A 17,621-nucleotide genomic window follows, 5' to 3' on the forward strand; every position below is an offset into this window, starting at 1 on the left:
CGACAGGAAGTCCTGGTACTAGAGGGTTACTTCTGGTTAAAATCACAGGTAACTGGCATTATGTATTTTCCTTTACAAAGCAGCTCTCTTTGCCCTTCCGTCCTCGATGCTTAAAACGCCAACACCATAAAAAAAAATAATAAAATAAAATGCCAACACCTTTTGCAAGTCCAGGAAACATACGAAGAAAATATAATAATTAAAATACATCATTTGAAGGAAGAAAACCTTTTTTTTTTTTTTTTGAGAAAAAGAAATGACAGCACATGCGTGCACGAAAGGGAGAGAGACAGAGAGGGCGAGAGGGAGGAAGGGAGAGGTAGGTAGAGAGAGACGGTGAGTGAGCGAGCATGGGCTCAGCACAGAGCCCGACATGGGGCTCAATCCCATGACCCTGGGACCATGACCTGAGACAAAATCAAGAGTTGGAAGCCCAACTATCTAAGCCCCTCTGGTGCCCCATGAAAACCAGTTTTAGGAAAGAGATGCAAAAATTCTTCGACTCCATTCTCCTCTCAGAAATCACCAACGGGGGCACCTGGGTAGCTCAGTCTGTTAAACATCCGACTTTGGCTCAGGTGAGTTCAAGCTCCACATTGGTCTCTGTGCTGACAGCTCAGGGCCTGGAGCCGGTTTTGGATTCTCTGTCTCCCTCTCTCTTTGCCCCTCCCCAGCTCGCACTCTCTCTCAAATAAATAAACATTTTAAAAAACGTGCTGGTTTTTTTTTTTAGGGGCGCCTGGATGGCTCAGTCGGTTAGGTGTCTGACTTGGGCTCAGGTCATGATCTCACAGTTGGTGGGTTCGAGCCCCACATTGGGCTCTGTGCTGACAGCTCAGAGCCTGGAGCTGCTTCAGATCCTGTGTTTCCCTCTCTCTCTCTGCCCTTCCCTGCTCATCTCTTTCTCTCTGTCACTCTCAAAAATAAACATTAAAAAAAACTTTTTTTAAATAAAAATTTAAAAATTGTTTAATCGCCAAGGGATGCCTGGCTGATTCTGTCAGTGGAGCACGTGACTCTTGATCTTGGGTTGGGAGTTCGAGCCCCACGGCGTAGATTTGCTTAAAATTAAATTCTTAAAAATAAAAATGTCGCCAAAGGCCCTGCTCTGCAACGAAGGAGGAGCTGTGCTAACCCTGAGCGTGTGGGAGGACCAGAGGGGCCGGGAGGAGGGCGCCAGGGCCAAACGGCTCAGGGAAGGGCCCCGGGCACCACCGGGAAAAGCGTGGGGTGCGAAGACGGGAGGCCGGAGGTCTGAAGGGAGCAAAGTAGGGCTGAGGCTGCAAGTCTGCGTGAGGAGCCGGCCACCTGCCCCGCGGCCAAGGGCACGCTTCCCCCTGAGGACTGACGGTCTAGCATCGCCAAGGTGGGAAAGCAGGGCTCTGAAACAAGGCAAAAACGGGATTTCAGAGAAAACCGTCGACATTCCCGGGGACCAGAGACAAGACCGCACAGCCACGACCGAGTGACAGGTGAAAGTTTTCACAAAAGAAACAAAGAATCAAAAAAGGACATTTTAGAAATTATAAATGAAATCACAAAGCCCGAAAGCAGACAAGAATGGAATTAGGCAATTAAGCTGAGGAAAGCCCCGGAAAGACACGGAGACAGAGAAGTAAGGACCAAGGCCATCAGAGCCCGGCCAGCGGTGCTCCAGAGGAAAGGGACGGGGAACCAAGCACCCACAAACTCCAATCAGCTCAACCCCCAACCAGGGGCGGGGGCGCACGGGGGCCAGGGCCCAGGCGGCCCCCCTCCGGGCCCTGGGCTCCAGAGGAAGGCAAGGAGGCGGGCCCACACCACGCCCGGCGCGGCCTCCCAGGTGGGCCAAGGCCAGCGAGCAGGAAACGAACGGGCCACTGACTGCAGGGCCCCCCCCACCTCGGAGCAAAGAGGAAGTGAGGTCAGCACAAGGGCCCCAGGGCGGGGCAGACAGGGGGTGAGGTCAGGAGTCGGATGCTGGATCGGGGTGAACGTGACCGCAGAGTCATAAACGTGAGCGCACAGGACGGAGTCCTCAAACGCCAGACAGGACTCGGGCAGCCCTGGGCGGGGGCCGCAGAGCCGAGCAGCCGAGGCGGGGCCGGGGAGGCGGCGGCGCAGGGGACACAAACAGGTGGTTGACAGGACAAACACTGAACAGGAAGTCACTGCCCAAGGCCAAGTGGAGAGGACAAGACGGGGGATGTCCGGTGTGTGCCATTCACCCCATATCTGAGGACCTTGTACCCCGACGCCTCAAGCCGCCACGCGAGAAGGGAGCATCCGCGGGGCAGCGGCCTGGGAAGCAGGGCACACCACCTGCGTCCCTGACACCTGCGGCCCCACTCGGGCCACTCCGGGTGGCGCGGGGCCACGGCTCCCTGTGCCCCTGGAAGGGAATGAGAGAGCCGCCGCAGCTGTGTGGGAAGCAAACAGAAGATTCCAGTCTGCTCCCAGCCCCTGGTCCACTCGGCCCCCCATGGAGGCGGCTGTGATGGCCAGGCGTGACTAAAGGACAGTCCGACAGCCGGCAGGTGCATTTTCAACACGTCCGGACTGAACGTCAAGTACTTTAAAATGAACAGCAGCCAAATAAAGATCTAAATGGGGTCTTGAGCTTTCCGTCTGGTCATTCCTGGGTGAGACAGCATCACTGCAGAGCTGGCTACTCAAGGGACAGGGAGGTGACAAGATGGGCCACAGCGAGGCAGGGATCCCCCACACACCCAGGACAGAGGACACAGAGACCCCAGGGTGGAGCAGGAGGGCCTGGGGCAGCCTCCTTCCTCAGCACCGGCTCCCCGAGGCCCGAGTCAGGGCAGACGCGCTGCAGCTGGGGGTGGGCAGGGGGCCCAGCCTGCCAGGCTTCCAAGCAGGAGGAGGGAGGGGGCTCAGGTGAACCTGTCCAGCGAGGCCACCTACTCTAGACTTCAGAATCATCTGGAGATGAACAAGCGGGAGCCAAAAGACCCAGAGAAGCAGCCGCCCCCCGGGACACGAGGCTGCTTGCGAACGCGCCCAAAGCATCGGGCACAAGGAACACTCAGGACAGCCCCAGGCCCGTGCAGGCCGTCCAACACCGCAGGACCGCAGCCCCAAGGCCGTGCAAGGTGGCCCTGGCCTCCTGTGTTGCGGCCAGGGGGTCCCAGTGGCCCACAGAGGGGTCCTGTTGTCTCTGCTCTCAGCACCTCTGGTAGAGGCCCTTCCCGGACCGCCGAGCAGCAGGGTGAAGTCTGGCAAGTGTGAGGGCAAGGCCACACCAACCCCGCCCGTGGAGGGGCGCGCGGGGGCCTGAGGTGACTCGAAGTCAGAGCAACCCTCAAAGCTGGGCGGCAGGGTGGGTGTGACTCACATGCCTCAACTATCTAGAAGAATGGAGAGCAGCAGGCACTCTGACCATCATGTCTGTTCTGGTCCACAACACGCAGGGGCCACGGCCACTAACCCTGACCGAGGCCTCCACGACCAGTCACCCGCCCCCGCAGCCCCCCGACTGCCACCTGGCAGCTGTGGACTCCAAGGCAGCGGCCCCACCAGCTCCGGAACGAAGGCCTCTGTTCAACGCGAGCCACAGACCCTGACAGCCGGGTGCAGCGGAGACGGGGCAGGGGCGTCAGCGGAAAGGACCGGGTCCCGCTGGGGGACCCCCACGCCCCTGCAGACAGCGGGTGCACAGCACCCACCACACAGCCCAGCCGCTCCTGCCCCTGCCTCCTGCTGCTGGGCCGTGGCGCTGCGGGCGAAAGGGAACATGCAAAACCGCAGTAGGAAAGCTGCCTCCTCCAGGGAGGACCAGCCACCGGGAGGCCGGGGCGCCAGCACAGGGTCAGGGCCCCGGGGTGCAGGCTGCGCCCCGACGAGAACGTGGACACCCCTCTCACCAGGACAGCAGCCCCTGCTCTCAAAGCTCAGCCTTCTCGGGGCAGCTGGACGCCGCCTGACCCCTGCTTGCCGTCTGTTACTTCATGGGACTTTCAGAAATTGGAGGGAAGACTTGTTGTACGACTGGAAACAAAAGGGCGGCTGCCGTCCTCCCCACGCAGGCCGCGCCGCAGGCCGGGCCCCTGAAGGCCGCCACGACCCGGCCCTGGCTTCCTGTCCTTCCTGACCCCGCTGGACATGCTGGGCGACACGGACCCGGGGCAGACTTCCGGGGAAGCCTCCTGGCACCGAGTGCCAGGCCGAGCAGGAAGAGCAGGAGTGCCCACGTGCCCCGCCGACCTCTCGGGGCACAGCCGACGGGCGCAGACAAGCGACGGTAAAATGTCAGCAGACACAGCCTCTGGGAGGCCTCCAGAGCCAGAAGCCGGGAAGCGTGGGACGGAAGGAAGCGACTCAGTTTCTATAAATGACCCACGACTGAGACGTGGAAAACAGCCAACGTTCACGTGCAGAAAAATACCCCGCCATCAACACCCCCCGCCGTGACCCAGGCCCGCGCTCAGCAGGGGCTCTGGCCAGAAGGACGTGTCCATGTCCAGGGACAGGCCTCCATCCTTGCCGACCTGGTCCCCCTGGAGCGGCGGGGGGGGGGGGGGGCAANGTTGCCTCCCCCAGGGGCAGTGCCAGGGGCACAGATCTGAGGCACAGTCCACGGGGCGCCCTGAGCCCCCCAGCGTGCCGTCGTCATGAAGGACCAAAGGCATGAGCCCCAAAGAGGCTCGGGGACAAAGACACCCCAGCCGCATGGTGTGCCTGGTGGTCACCAAGCTGTGCCAACAGTAGAGAGGCCCTCACGGTCAGGAAACGTGCGCTGAGGACACACTCAAACGAGAGGGTGCGTGCACGCGCGGCAAGGTGATCACGACTCGGGCCTCGGTGAGGGCTGCTCTCCCAGCTCCACCCGGGGCTTGAAGGTTTTCTAAAATAGTAAGTCCTAAGCCAAGGAGAGGCGGCAGGCCTACAGACGGGCGGACTTCTGCTCTGCCATCAGCCACCCGCAGCGGGGGACACGCGGGAACGCACGCGCGCACTCGCCAAGAACGCAGGCCCGGTGCTCTCAGGACGGCCCGGCAGGTACCGCTTTCGAGCCGTGGGTTGTGCACGACGATGAACTCCCTCAATATTTAAGCCCATTTAGTGGTTTCGCTAAAACATGAAGCCGAATGAGTGGGAAACAAAACAGCCATATGACCCCTAACTCTGAAAATCAAAAACTTCTAGAACCGTAACAAACCCTGGTTATAAAAATTAATCTCAAATTCCAATTCTACTCTCGGGACAACGATCCAGGGACCGACGAGCCTGTGGACCCTGACCCACAGGCAACAGGGGGACAGAGAGAAGCACCCCTGGTCCCGGCAGGCCTGCAGAGCACAGAACCGCGACCCTGAGGCCCCAGCCGCCGGCCAAGGGCATGACAGCTGGACGAGTCGGCTCCATGGGCCGGGGTCACCGGCTGTCCACCCGACGTGAGGACAGGGAACCATGCTCCCTAAGCTGCTTCTCTACCCACTGCCTTGTTTTCACTTTCTCAGAAACCTCACTTTTCCAGAGAAGAGTCGCTCCAGGGTCGGGGTGCCTGATTGGCTCAGTCGGCAGCCGGTGCGACTCCTGACCTCAGGGTCGTGAGTTCAAGCCTCTAGTTAGGCTACTTTAAAACAAAGAAAACAAAAAAACAAAAACAAAAACAAACAAAAAAAGAAAACAGAATTGCTCTGGGGTCAATTTTACCCCATTCAGATCAAAGCTGTGGGTAAGGAGTTGACCACTGTTGGCTCCCAGCATCCCCGTGGGTGGGCCAGGGGCCATGGGGACTTGACACGCGGAGGCTCAGGTCAGACACTCCATAGTATGCCCCACAGTGGACGCCGCCCCTTGCAAGCCAGCTGAGACCTGGAGCCTGGGAAGGGGAGGCGGCCAGCGTGGGGGGTGGGGGCCGACAGGGACAGCACAGGCCCAGCCCATGGACACACCCAGTGCAGGCACAGGGAGCTTCCGCTGCCCGGCTCTGCCTGTGCTTCCTGCTCACAGCACCTGCTGACGTCCATCCGACCGACTCGGCTGGCTGAGGGGAGAGCCACCGCGCCAGCCTCTGCGTGCCGTGTTGCCCCGACTGGCTCCCGGCCGCCTCCCGTCAGATGCCCCGGCTTTGGGGAGAAAGGGCACTGGAAGCACCGGAGGGGTCAGATCTGCACAGCGAAGCCTCTCACCAGGAGCTCCAGAGGGTAAACCGAGGCCCACGAGGTGGCGCGACCCAGGATCCCAGGGTGAGGAAGTGGCCTAGCCGGGACCTGGGCCCAGGAAACACCCAGGAAGCACTGCCGTTTCTGTCTAAACTTCTAGAAACTCCTACCTGACCAGAAATACCAAAGAGCTGGAGTGACTACTTACTCCTGGCCCAGAGATGAGGGAAGGAGAAAGGGATGCTTAAAATCAGACTCAAGGGCAGCGACCTTTGCTCCACTGTGGGCAGCAGACAAGGGGCCTCTAAGAGATTTTCAACTCTTTTTCCCTTCAACCCAAACCCAGAGAGCCACCCTCCCCCGGGCTCACATGGCCAGGCCTTCCTCTGACCAGCACCCGGCAGGTGGGAGCCCCAGGAGTATTTGCAAAACTGACATTGAGGACCCTCCTTTCCAGAGCACCCCTGCCCTCGCTAACAGTCCCCAGCTAGGAAAAGCCAGACGAAAAGGAAATGCTGTCACCTGGACCAGGGATCTGCTCTCGGGTCCAAGCCTGCGCCTGACCCAGAGGCCAAGACAGGACATGTGGAAACCAAATCACGGAAATGGCTGCTGGCAGTGGAGTCCCTGGCTCGGTCAGTGCTGCCCCAGGACGGGCACAGGCAGCGTGGATGCCACATGTCCTGGCCAAGGCAACCTTCCAGTCCCTGGGGCCACCCCACGACCCAAAGAGGCAGTAGGCCAGGCCCTCGGGGGCTCTGGAGAACAGACAGAGCTGCCCCCTTCGGCCTCTAGGCCATGGTCACTTACACACACTCGCCTCCCCCACAAGGTGCCGGAACACAGCAGCATGTGGCCCGGCTGGAGGACCGGCATCGCCCGGCCACCTGCCCCCACATCGCCTCCTGGAGCCAACAGAGCCAACCTAGTGCAAACTACGGCAGAGAACGGGCCTGGACCCAGCAGTCCCACGGGGGGCGCAAGCCGTGGGGACCATGGCTTTCGAGGGTGGAATGACCCCCTCCTGGCTGCCACAGGCCACACACACAGGGTAGGCACCCACAAGAAAAGGACATCCATAGGGCGCCTGGCTGGCCCAGTCAGGAGGATGCGCAACTTTGATCTCAGGGTTGTAAGTTCAAGCCCCACGTTGGGTGGAGAGATCACTTAAAAACAGAATCTTAAGTTAAAAAAAAATAATAATAATGTCTACATTCAGGTGCCACCTGCTGCTGTGCTCATACCATGAGACTCCCCCCGCCCCAATGACACCCACAGCCTCTCACCCCAGGTCCTGGCCCCTGCCTGGGTGGCACAGCGGGTCTCCCACACAGACAGGCTCCTGTCTCTGACGCACAACAGAGGATCATAAGCCCCAGCACATGCCGGAGACAGAACACCAGACCGTCACTCACCACAGCGAGCGGGACTCATATCCAGAATACGTAAAGAACTCCTACAAACGAATAAAACAAAACAGCTCTACTCAAAAAGACTCAAACAGTCATTTCTCCAAAGACGGCAAATGCATGGCCAAGAAGCACCCAATGCGCACACCTCGCCCACCAGGGGGATGCAGTCGGCACCGGGATGAGACCGCCTGCACCCATCAGGAGGGCCGCCTTATCAAAACTGCAGAAAACACAAAAACAAACGGGTGTCCTGAGCAAGGATGTGCGAGCAGCTGCAAGCCTCGTGTGCCCGGTGGCGGGAACGCATAATGGAGCGGCCACTGTAGCACAGGGCGGCAGCTCCTCAAGAAATCCAAATACGGGACACATGGTGGCTCAGCGGGCCGAGCGTCCGACTTCGGCACAGGTCATGATCTCACGGTTCGTGGGCTCAAGCCCCGCGTCAGACTCTCTGCCCTCAGCACAGAGCCCGCTTCTGATCCTCTGCCTCCCCCTTTCTCTCTGCCCCTCCCCTGCTCACTCTCTCCCTTTGTCTCAAAATAAACGTTAAAAATACGTACAAACAAAAGTAAAATAAGAATCATAACCTGGACTTCATCAAAACTAAAAATACCTGCTCTTCTAAAGATACCGTTCAGAAAACGAAGAAGTCAGTCACAGAACGGCAGAAAATATTAGCAAATATGCGTCTGGTAGAAAACATACCTCAAACATGTGAAGAACTTTCAAAACTCAATTAGAAAACAAAGAATCCAGTTTAGGATGCCTAAGTGGCTCAGTCGGTTAAGTGTCCAACTCTTGATTTCAACTCAGGTCATGATCTCATGGTTTGTGAGTTCGAGCCCTGAGTTAGCACAGAGCCCTCTTAGGGTTCTCCCTCTCCCTCTCTCTCTCTCCCCGTCCCCCACTCATGCACGCACATGTGCATTCTCTCTGAAAATAAACTTTAAAAATGAATTAAATTTTTTAAAATTACAAAATACAGTTACGGTAAGACCCAGTGACTCTGCTTCAGCANTTCCCCCACTCATGCACGCACATGTGCATTCTCTCTGAAAATAAATAAACTTTAAAAATGAATTAAATTTTTTAAAATTACAAAATACAGTTACGGTAAGACCCAGTGACTCTGCTTCAGCACATATACCCAGAAGTGGAAAGCTGGGTCTCCAGGAGATTTCCGCACACCCGTGGTCAAAGCTGCGTTACTCACAAGAGCTAAAGCGTGGCAGCCAAGTACCCATCCTGATCTAACAGATAAGCAAAAATGTGGTCTGTTCACACATGGAATATGACTCAGCCTTAGAAAGGAAGGAAATGCACCTGCTACAACTCTGGATGGACCTTGAGAACATCATGCTTGGTGAAATAAACCAGAAATAAAAAGACAAACCCTATAGGATTCCACTTACAGGAGATCCCTAAAGACATCAGGTTCAGGGACGGAAAGGGGAAGGTTGGGCCCAGGGGGCTGGGGGCAGGAATGGGGGGAGTTGTTTAATGGGGACAGAGTTTCAGTCTGGGAAGGTGAGAAAATTCTAGAAATGGATGGTAATGATGGTTGTACAGCAATATGGATGTTCTCTTACCCCAAACGGTGCCTTTTAAAATGGTTAAGAGAGGCTCCTGGTTGGCTCAGGTGGGTAAGCATCCAGACTCCTGACTTCAGCTCAGGTCATGCTCTATCTCACGGTTCATGGGATTGAGTTCCGAGTAGGGCTCAGCGTGGAGCCTGTTGAGATTCTCTGTCTCTCTCTCTCCCTCTTCCCCCCCTTCCCCCCCCAGCTCCCTCACACATGCTCTCTCTCAAAATAAAAAAGGAAAAAAAGGGCCAGGATGGCAAGTTTTACAGGAGCCATATTTTACCACAACAAAACAAATGCACGAGGCTAATTACAGAAACACGAAAGGTAACAAAATGGTCAGTGCCAGTTGAAAAAAGCTGAAAAATGATTTTCACCTTTCAAATTAGCAAAGTTATCTGAATGACCAGCCACCAAAGGTCACGAGGAGGTAGGAAAACAGGAGCCTTCTTAACTCTGTAGGCTGATACATGGGCAAGCCACTCACAGAAAGACTTTCAGTAACACGTAACATCGAGAACTCTCTCAGGGCCCCATGTCTCCTGGTGTCAGAGCACGAAGCGGTCAGACACATGCACAACACGGTCACCCCTCAGTTGGGATCTACGAGGCACAAGACATACAGATGTGTGTGTTGCGTGTGTATAAATAAGTAACACCAGCGAGGGCTGTCTTTGATCTGCCGAATCTTCCACAAGAAACCCCCCTCCTCCACCTAACCTCACACGTGCCCAAGGAGACACACGGACAATGGGGGCTGATCTCAGCCAGCACGGGGGACACGGGGCACAGGGACACCGGGACACAGGGCCTCCTCTCCCCACTCGTCCCCTGCCGGGGCCGGCAGAGCCGATTCAGAGGACAGCCCCGCACAATCCAGGTGCGCTCCGGCCTGGCCCGGGCCCCAGGCGTGCGTACACGGGCCAATGACGATCTGTGACTCCTGTTCAAAGGCATCCGTGTGGGAAGCCAGACCATCCACCGCCACAAGAGTGGGGACAGGCCAGCGTGCTCAAGCAGCAAGGCCACACAGCGATGAGGCGGCAGGCGAGTGACCCACCAGTCACTGGGTGAGGGCCCTGCAGGCCGGCTCCACTAGGACGCAGATGCACACACAGGACATGGAGGTGGCGTCCCGAGGGGCCACGATGAGAGAGGCGCAGGCCAAGTGCATGTGTTAACCTGGGCGCAGACGTGGGTGCAGCTGGTTGGCGCCGACGTCCCCACTCTTCCGAGCTGCGGCTCCGGGGCTTCGGGGAGCCCTCACTTGCAGCAGGAGCCCCCCCCCCACCGAAGCCTCGCTTGTGGTGAAAAAACAACAGCGTGTGCCCTGCAGATGTTACATAAATGCCAGAACCTTCCAGACCGCAGAATACTAGAAAACGTGCCCATACATGTGTGCAGAGGCACGCACATGTGCACACACAGGCGCACACGCACACACGTCCCCACAGGCACACTCGTGCACGCACATGCACACACGTGCACACAAGCTCACACACATGCCCACACAGGCACACTCTTGCACACGCACGCACACACAGCGCACACACAGGCGCGCGCGCACACGTCCCCACAGGCACACTTGTGCATGCACACACGGGGACACAGGCATGTGCACACACATGTGCACGCAAGCACGTACAGAAGTCCCCTCAACCACGAGCAACAGTGGCCGTGGACCCTGCAGAGCAAGCGCGCAAGAGCCCCCGAGACAGCAGGGACCCGAGCCCGGGCTGGGCGCCCCTGGCAGGAAGGAGTTCGTATTACTGTCAGGCACGCTGATGGTGCCACAGCTGTGACCTGTCGGACTCTGCATACGTCAGGTGATGAAACACTGAACTAGGAAATCAGAAACGTAGCCCCTTGCACAAAAAAAGAGTGACAGGTCGGACGAAACCAAACAAGCAGACGCCGGGAAGTGCAGGGCTGGGCATGTGGGCTGCACTCACCGGTGTCGCCGCTCAGGTATAAGCGAAAAACCTCCCGTCCTAACGGGTCATTTTCACACCCCAGGCGCACCCTGCGTCACCCGGTGGGGACGGACGCACCCACCACCACGGTGCTGGGAGCGACGGGAAGGGATCCGTGTGGCCCTGCCCGGCGCCGCCTTCTCGGAGTTCTGTTCCACGAGGCCAGCGAAGTGTAAGCACACAGCAGAGGCCCAGGCACCCAGGGTGGCCGCCAAGCCTCTGCCATGCCCTGACCCAGCTCCCCATTGTCACCTGCACCCCCTCCCCAGGCCCCTCACGTCTGTCTACGGGGCCACACCAGCCACGGTTCCAAAAGCCCGGAGCCATGGGGACAGTAGGCCACACAGGGGGGCTGCGCTGCTGGGTCCCTTCCATGGTCCTCAGCCCTCCAGGGATCACAGAGAACCAGGACAGGCGCCTCTGTCACAGAGGCTGAGGGGAAACAGATCTACCAAAGAAATCACGATTCAAATATAAACGTTAAAGTGAGAAAATAGAACATCTACACTAGAGAAATCAAGCTCCACCAGGTAATGAAACCCAGGAGGTACGAAAGGTACCAGAGGACCTTCGATGACCGCAGACCCTCTCCAGAGCAGGAGGGCACGTTCTCTCTCCCGTAAACCAGAAAAGGCGCCAATGCCGGCCCCTCAGAACCACCCACGCCCATGCCCGGTGGCAGTGAAGGCACAGTGGGCCGGGCCGGCTGGGCCCCTGGGGTGGACATCACACTATGAGGGTGGGGGGTGAGGGGTGGGGGGTGTGCAGGAGGAGGGGCTTCCTTGTGCATGTTTGGGAAGGAGCTTTCAGAGTCCGGAGCCCCCCCGGGCCTCCAGCATCAGGGACTGAGATGGGAGCTACGGCGACAAGGGGACCCGGACCCGCCAAGCAGGCCCCTCAAGGCTGCCCTGGGCACCGGCCCGTAGCCCCAGGCCCTCTGTGGTCCCATCAAGATCCTTCCTGACCTCCGCTCCAGGGCCGTGCTTCCTTCTCGGGCCCCAAGTGTCATCCCCGGAGCCCAAGACCATGGCCAGCCCGGGCTCCAGAAACGGAACGCGCCCTGGCTCTCACCGAGCCGCGCCGAGGAACCCGCGGGCCTACCTTGTGCTTAGAGCTGAAAGAGCTTCCTAAAATGAGACAAAATCCACTAAGGTCAGGCAGGCTGGGCGACACTCACTGCATACGAGAATGTTTAAAAAAAAAAAAAAAAATCACAGTTTTGATAGTTCTGCAAAAAAAACTTAGCAAATTTACAACAAAACTGTCAAGTAATTAAGGCAAGGCACTTCACACATGAACTTAAACTGCTAATTAAAATCCCCTCGCTTAATTGACTACATTTGCATATCATTCAACTTGGGAGCATCATTTTTTTAATGGCTTGGGCAACCCGGTTGTAACGCCGGGAAGCAGGGAGGCAGCAGGTGAGGCAGAGCCCGCCCCCGCACGGGCTTCCCGGAGGGCCCAGGGGTCCCTCATCCCCCACCCCACCCCCGGCGGCTCCTCCCGCAGCCCCGGGCCCCCTCCGGGTGCGAAGGCAGTGAGGTGCCAGCACAGAGATCGCCCATGAGCTGCTCCCGGCTGTCCAGCACCTCTGCCTCAACCTCCCCAGCAGGTTCCAGAACCACACGTGGGCCAAGCGCACCTGTCCATCCCTCCAGGGAGAGGGTTCCCGGCCTCCCCGCGTGTTCACGGAGCGCCAGTCTGGCCACTGGAGGAGCACGGGCCTCGCTGGGGGTGACGGCGGAGTCGGGACAACCACGCTCACCACCCACACACAGGCCCCAGCCAGGCACAGGCGGTCTCGCTTTGCAGCTGGGGGCCAGGGGCCACTCGGCAGGAGCCCTGAGGCTGAGAGCGCCACCCTCATGAAGGGGAGCTCCCTGTGCCCAGGGGCGCGGCCAGGGCAGCCCCGACATGAGCGCGACGCACGGGCTTCAGCTGACCATGGCGGCTTAGGGACCCGACTGGGCACCATGGGGCCCAGGCCAGAGAGACAGCTGTGGGTCTTCCAAACGGGGGTTTGTGTGTCACTTTCAGCACAGAACCTACAGCAAGACCGCACACCAGTGTCCACGTTCCCCAGAGCTGGGCCACAGTCACTTCCCGTCCTGACAGTCACAGCGTAGCATCGAGCGGATCTGGAAGGATAACGTCAGGCAGACAGAAGCATCCACAGGGATGGGCGCACGGCCTGAAGTGGTGCCCAAACCACGGCTCTGTGGAAGGAGGACCAGAGAGGAACCAGGGGCACCACCGCAAGCACCAGACCACGAACGCCACACACAGAAGCCACTCCGGCAGCAAATCCAGTCGTGGCTTCGCAGAGGCGGCGAGAAGGTCAAGGGCGAAGAGTGAATGCACTTGAGGCGGGGAAGGGAGCACAGCCTAGTGCCCGTCACTGCTGCCCGACCTATGGAGGCCTCCACAGGGGGCTGGGATCACTGAAGGAATACTCAGCTGACAGGGGACAGATGGGGACAGGGCATGAGAAGCTGGCTCTGCTCCCAAGGGAGCGCAGGCCTGGCCCCAAGGAGAGGTGCTCTCTGGTCATCCAGCACCGGGCAGCCGGCGGCACAGGGTGGGCGTGCTCACCCGGGCTGTGGGGTGCTGCAGCGCAGGGTTCACGCCCCGCATGTGAAGCAGGACAGATCTTCAGTCCCCCCAAAAACACGCTTCCTCCCCCAACACACTGCCCAGGCCAGAAGAGGAGGGCTCTGGGGAGAACATGCCCCAGGCCCAGGCTCCAGGCAAGTCCCCAGACACCAAGTCACAAGCAAGTGACTCCTGTGAGGATGCAGCGAACGGTTCCTCTGGGGCGGGGAGACAGACAACCCACCACCCAGCAGACGCCCCCAGAACACGTGCACCACCCCCACCCGAGCTTCAGATCCAGAAACTGGGACACACGGTGAAGCCACCATTGTGGGACTGTCACCCCCCACCTGCCCCCTCACACGTGGGCTCCGGGGCCAGGTTAGGAGGAAAGGGCCACAGCAGAGCCCCGCTGGCACCTGGGGCCACAGGAACCTGGCTGACCCTCAGGGGCTCCCCTCTCCTCCCTGCCACCCCACATGCCACAGCAGTGGCCCTGCCTCGACCACCCCAGTGGGTCCCCCAGGAAGCCTATTTTCAACAAGAGATGTTTCTTTCAAAGCAGCCGGCAGTGTCGCAGCGGAAGCCGCCTCGAGGCGGGCGGCACGGCCGGGCTCACCCGCGCTGGAGCCGAGGACGCCCTCGCCCACAGCCAGCAGCCCAGCACCCGGTTCACAGCAGGTTCGAAGCGTCTCTGCACAGACACAAGGCACTGCCGTGTCTTCTTGAGGACACAGGACACGGCCAGGACGAACATCGCCTGGGGGACACCACGCTGCTCCTGAGAAACTTCCTCCCTCTCTTCTTCCCTCGCTGTCAAGAGCAGAGCTGCCCAGAAACCTCGACAACTAGTGATTTCATGCCTCCGTGAGTCATTCGAGGAGTATTCACTCCGGGCCCGGAACTGGCGACCCAGCTGTGACCAATGTGCCCCCTCCACGAGCCCAGCAACCACAGACACACAAACCCCAGGCCCACCGCAGCAGGGCAGCCGGGGAACGGGGCCCGCGGGCAGGCCTGACCGCTGCGGGCCGCACACCCCGAGCCAAGTGCGGCACTTCCTGAATCACTACCTGTAGCTACAAAGTCAACAAGTCGTGGCGCTCTCTGCAGCCTCCCTGGTCCCAGCAGGGAGATCGGATGAGACACAGACACCGAGCACCCAGACGATCTCGCTGCCTTCCCGGGCTCTGCCAGGAACCGCTCCTGAAGCCTCCCATCTGCTTCCGCCCACACGAGAGACGCAAGCATTACCCAAAGGGATGAGAATTTCCAGCAACAGCCAGAGCAGCGCCCGGGACACACACAGCAGGTACCGGGCACCACGGTCACCAGCAGGCCCACACGCAGCCAGAGGGCTCTCTGTCCCCGGCAAGTGCCCTGTCCACTCTGGTTTTCCTTCTAGAAACCTCTCTTATCCCGCAACCATCTCAGTGCAACTTCACACTGGGGTCCGGGTCCTTCATTTTAGTAAACAAGTGGACACGAGCGGTGGTGTGTCCCAGAACCAGAGGGACCCCCACCCCCGGCCCCCCTCCTGGCTCCCACACTGTGACCAGCAAGGCCAATCCACCTTGCCAAGCCTCTGCAGGGAGGTTATCCGAAAAAACATAAGTTTAATGCAGCAAAACAGGCATCCAGGCTGTCCTCGCTGCTCTGAAAGCAGGGCTCCCCGAGAATCGGACCCTCCATTCACAGAAGAGCTGCATGACAGCTACTGTTCATTCCACACCAGCCCTGCAAACATGCTAGAGGCTTTCTGAGCATGACCCGTCTGCCAACACAAACTGTACCTGGGCTNCAGCCCCCCGCCACACACCACCCCACACCCCCAGGAAACGACTTCCTGTCCCTTCACTGAGCCTCTGATCCGCCCCCCACATCTGAGACGGTCAATAAACAGAAAGTAGGGAGGAACGGGCATGGTCCCCAGGCCCCGCCCCGGCTCCATCCCAGCTGCCCTTGCCCTTTGCCTGGTCCCCCATTTCCCCAAGGACAGTGAGCCTGGAGGGCAAGGGCCTGGGCAAGAACGGAGGCCTCGCTCACCCCCCCGCCCCCCCGGCTCTCATGGACCTTAAGGAAATAATTCAGCATTTATATTTTGACTCAAAACAAAGAAACTTTTTAAAAACATTTCAGTTGAAACTTGCATAATTCTTCCAGTGGAGAAATCCTCCCTGACTTTCGCAATCCTTAGAAAGAGACACATTATTGCTGCTTGTGTAACAGTCTCCGGGCTGTGAAGAGTCCGGCCGCCGGCCTGGGCCACCTCCCGCGGGTCACCTCCTGCCAGACGGCCAGGGCTGGCCCCGGAAAGCACCGCCTCCCCCAGCTCCCCGGCGGCCAGGGGCGCAGGGTGNGCCCTCACCCGACATCTCAGACAGACATTACACAAACCGGCTGCAGGGAAGGTTGAGAAAACGGAGACGCCAAGAGTCAATGACCCTAATCTCACGGCCCCGGCTGACGGACGGATGGACAGACCCTGGTGAGGCAGCAGGGACAGAGGCAAAGGTCACTCAATGACCCCGCCACCCCAGGGGAGCTGCCGCCCTGGGGAGACCCCAGAAGCTGGGGGGCCCAGCCCAGCTCCACAGGGGGATCTTGGAAACTGGCAGGATGGCGGACAGGCAGGCAAACAGACAGACAGAAGGGCAGGCAGCCCACACCTGGAGAACCATCTAGACATGCCTCTGCTCACTCAGACAGGCGGAGGCACCCAGCCAGTCCTTCAGCCCCCCCTCACTCCTTCAAGTCCAGCTACCTGGCACAGGGGGCGGACAGAGGCCTCGTTCGAGCTGCACCTCCTCCGCTGGAGACGACTCCCCAGCCTTCACCTGGCACACCCCGCCTTCCGCATGGGGGGGCCAAGGCCCGGCCAGGAATCTCGCCTCAGGGCGTCACCTGAGCCAGCACCCACCTTCGCAACCACACGTCTGCAGCCAGGAAACCACCATGGAACCCCCCAAAAACCTAGAGCAAAACAAGTGGACGAAGGGACGACTCTGACGCTGTCTCTGTCCTCATAGCAGATCGCGTCGGAAGCACAGCACCCCGTTCAAGGGGGGCCCAGAGGAAGCGTGCGGGTCAGAATCTGTTCCAGCCTCGTGACGCTCTCTTCACGCCATTCCTTACCGTGGTAACGTCACCTTAGGTAAGAACCAGACACACCTCTCCAGAGGAGGGTCCACAGGCCAAGATCCCCTTCCTGGCCTGTGGACCCAAGAGGCGCTTTCGCTCCCAAGAAGGCCCACAAGATCGGCGTCCCCCCCGCCCCAGCTGCTGGCTGGGCCCTGCCTGGAGGAAGCACGTCCTCTGATTGGGAAAGAGCTGCAGGTGACACGAGGAAAGCTGTCCCAACACCAGGAATCGAGACAGATGCAGTCACGGACACTCACACCACACGCCAGGGGGCCACCAGCCTGCGGGCCCCTGGAGCACACCGACCCCCACAAAGGCAAGCCTACAAAAGGAACCCCTCTGAGAACCCGGCTGTCTGAAGGACGGACAGACGGACGGACAAGCAGTACAAACCAGGCTCTCCGATCTGAAAACTGGGACCCGGAAGCACAGAGAGCATCTCCAAGGGGCCCGTTTCTCAAGCACACAAGTCCAGACCCTGTCCGGGGCCCAGGGAGGCAGCGCACCGCCCCACGGTCGGCCCAAAAGGGACGCACCTGGTTACCAGCGAGGAGGCGTCTTGCGGGCCGAGAAGCCAGGCCCCCAGCGGCAGACGAGCCGGCAGCACTGACATGCTCCTCTGCGACAGCAACCGGTGCTGCTGAACAACTGCGCCAATTCAGTCCAAACACCATCAGACAAGCCCAAGAAAAAGAACAGAGCCCCCCACCTGGGCAGAAGAAGAGAGCAAGGGTGCAGAGGGCGCCAACGTCCCCATCTCCTTGCCGCGTGTTCCTGCAGCAACAACATGACACGTGCCTCCCCCCCCCC

Source organism: Crocuta crocuta, unplaced genomic scaffold, assembly GCF_008692635.1.
Source record: "Crocuta crocuta isolate KB4526 unplaced genomic scaffold, BGI_CrCroc_1.0 scaffold13, whole genome shotgun sequence".
In the NCBI taxonomy this organism is placed as follows: domain Eukaryota; kingdom Metazoa; phylum Chordata; class Mammalia; order Carnivora; family Hyaenidae; genus Crocuta; species Crocuta crocuta.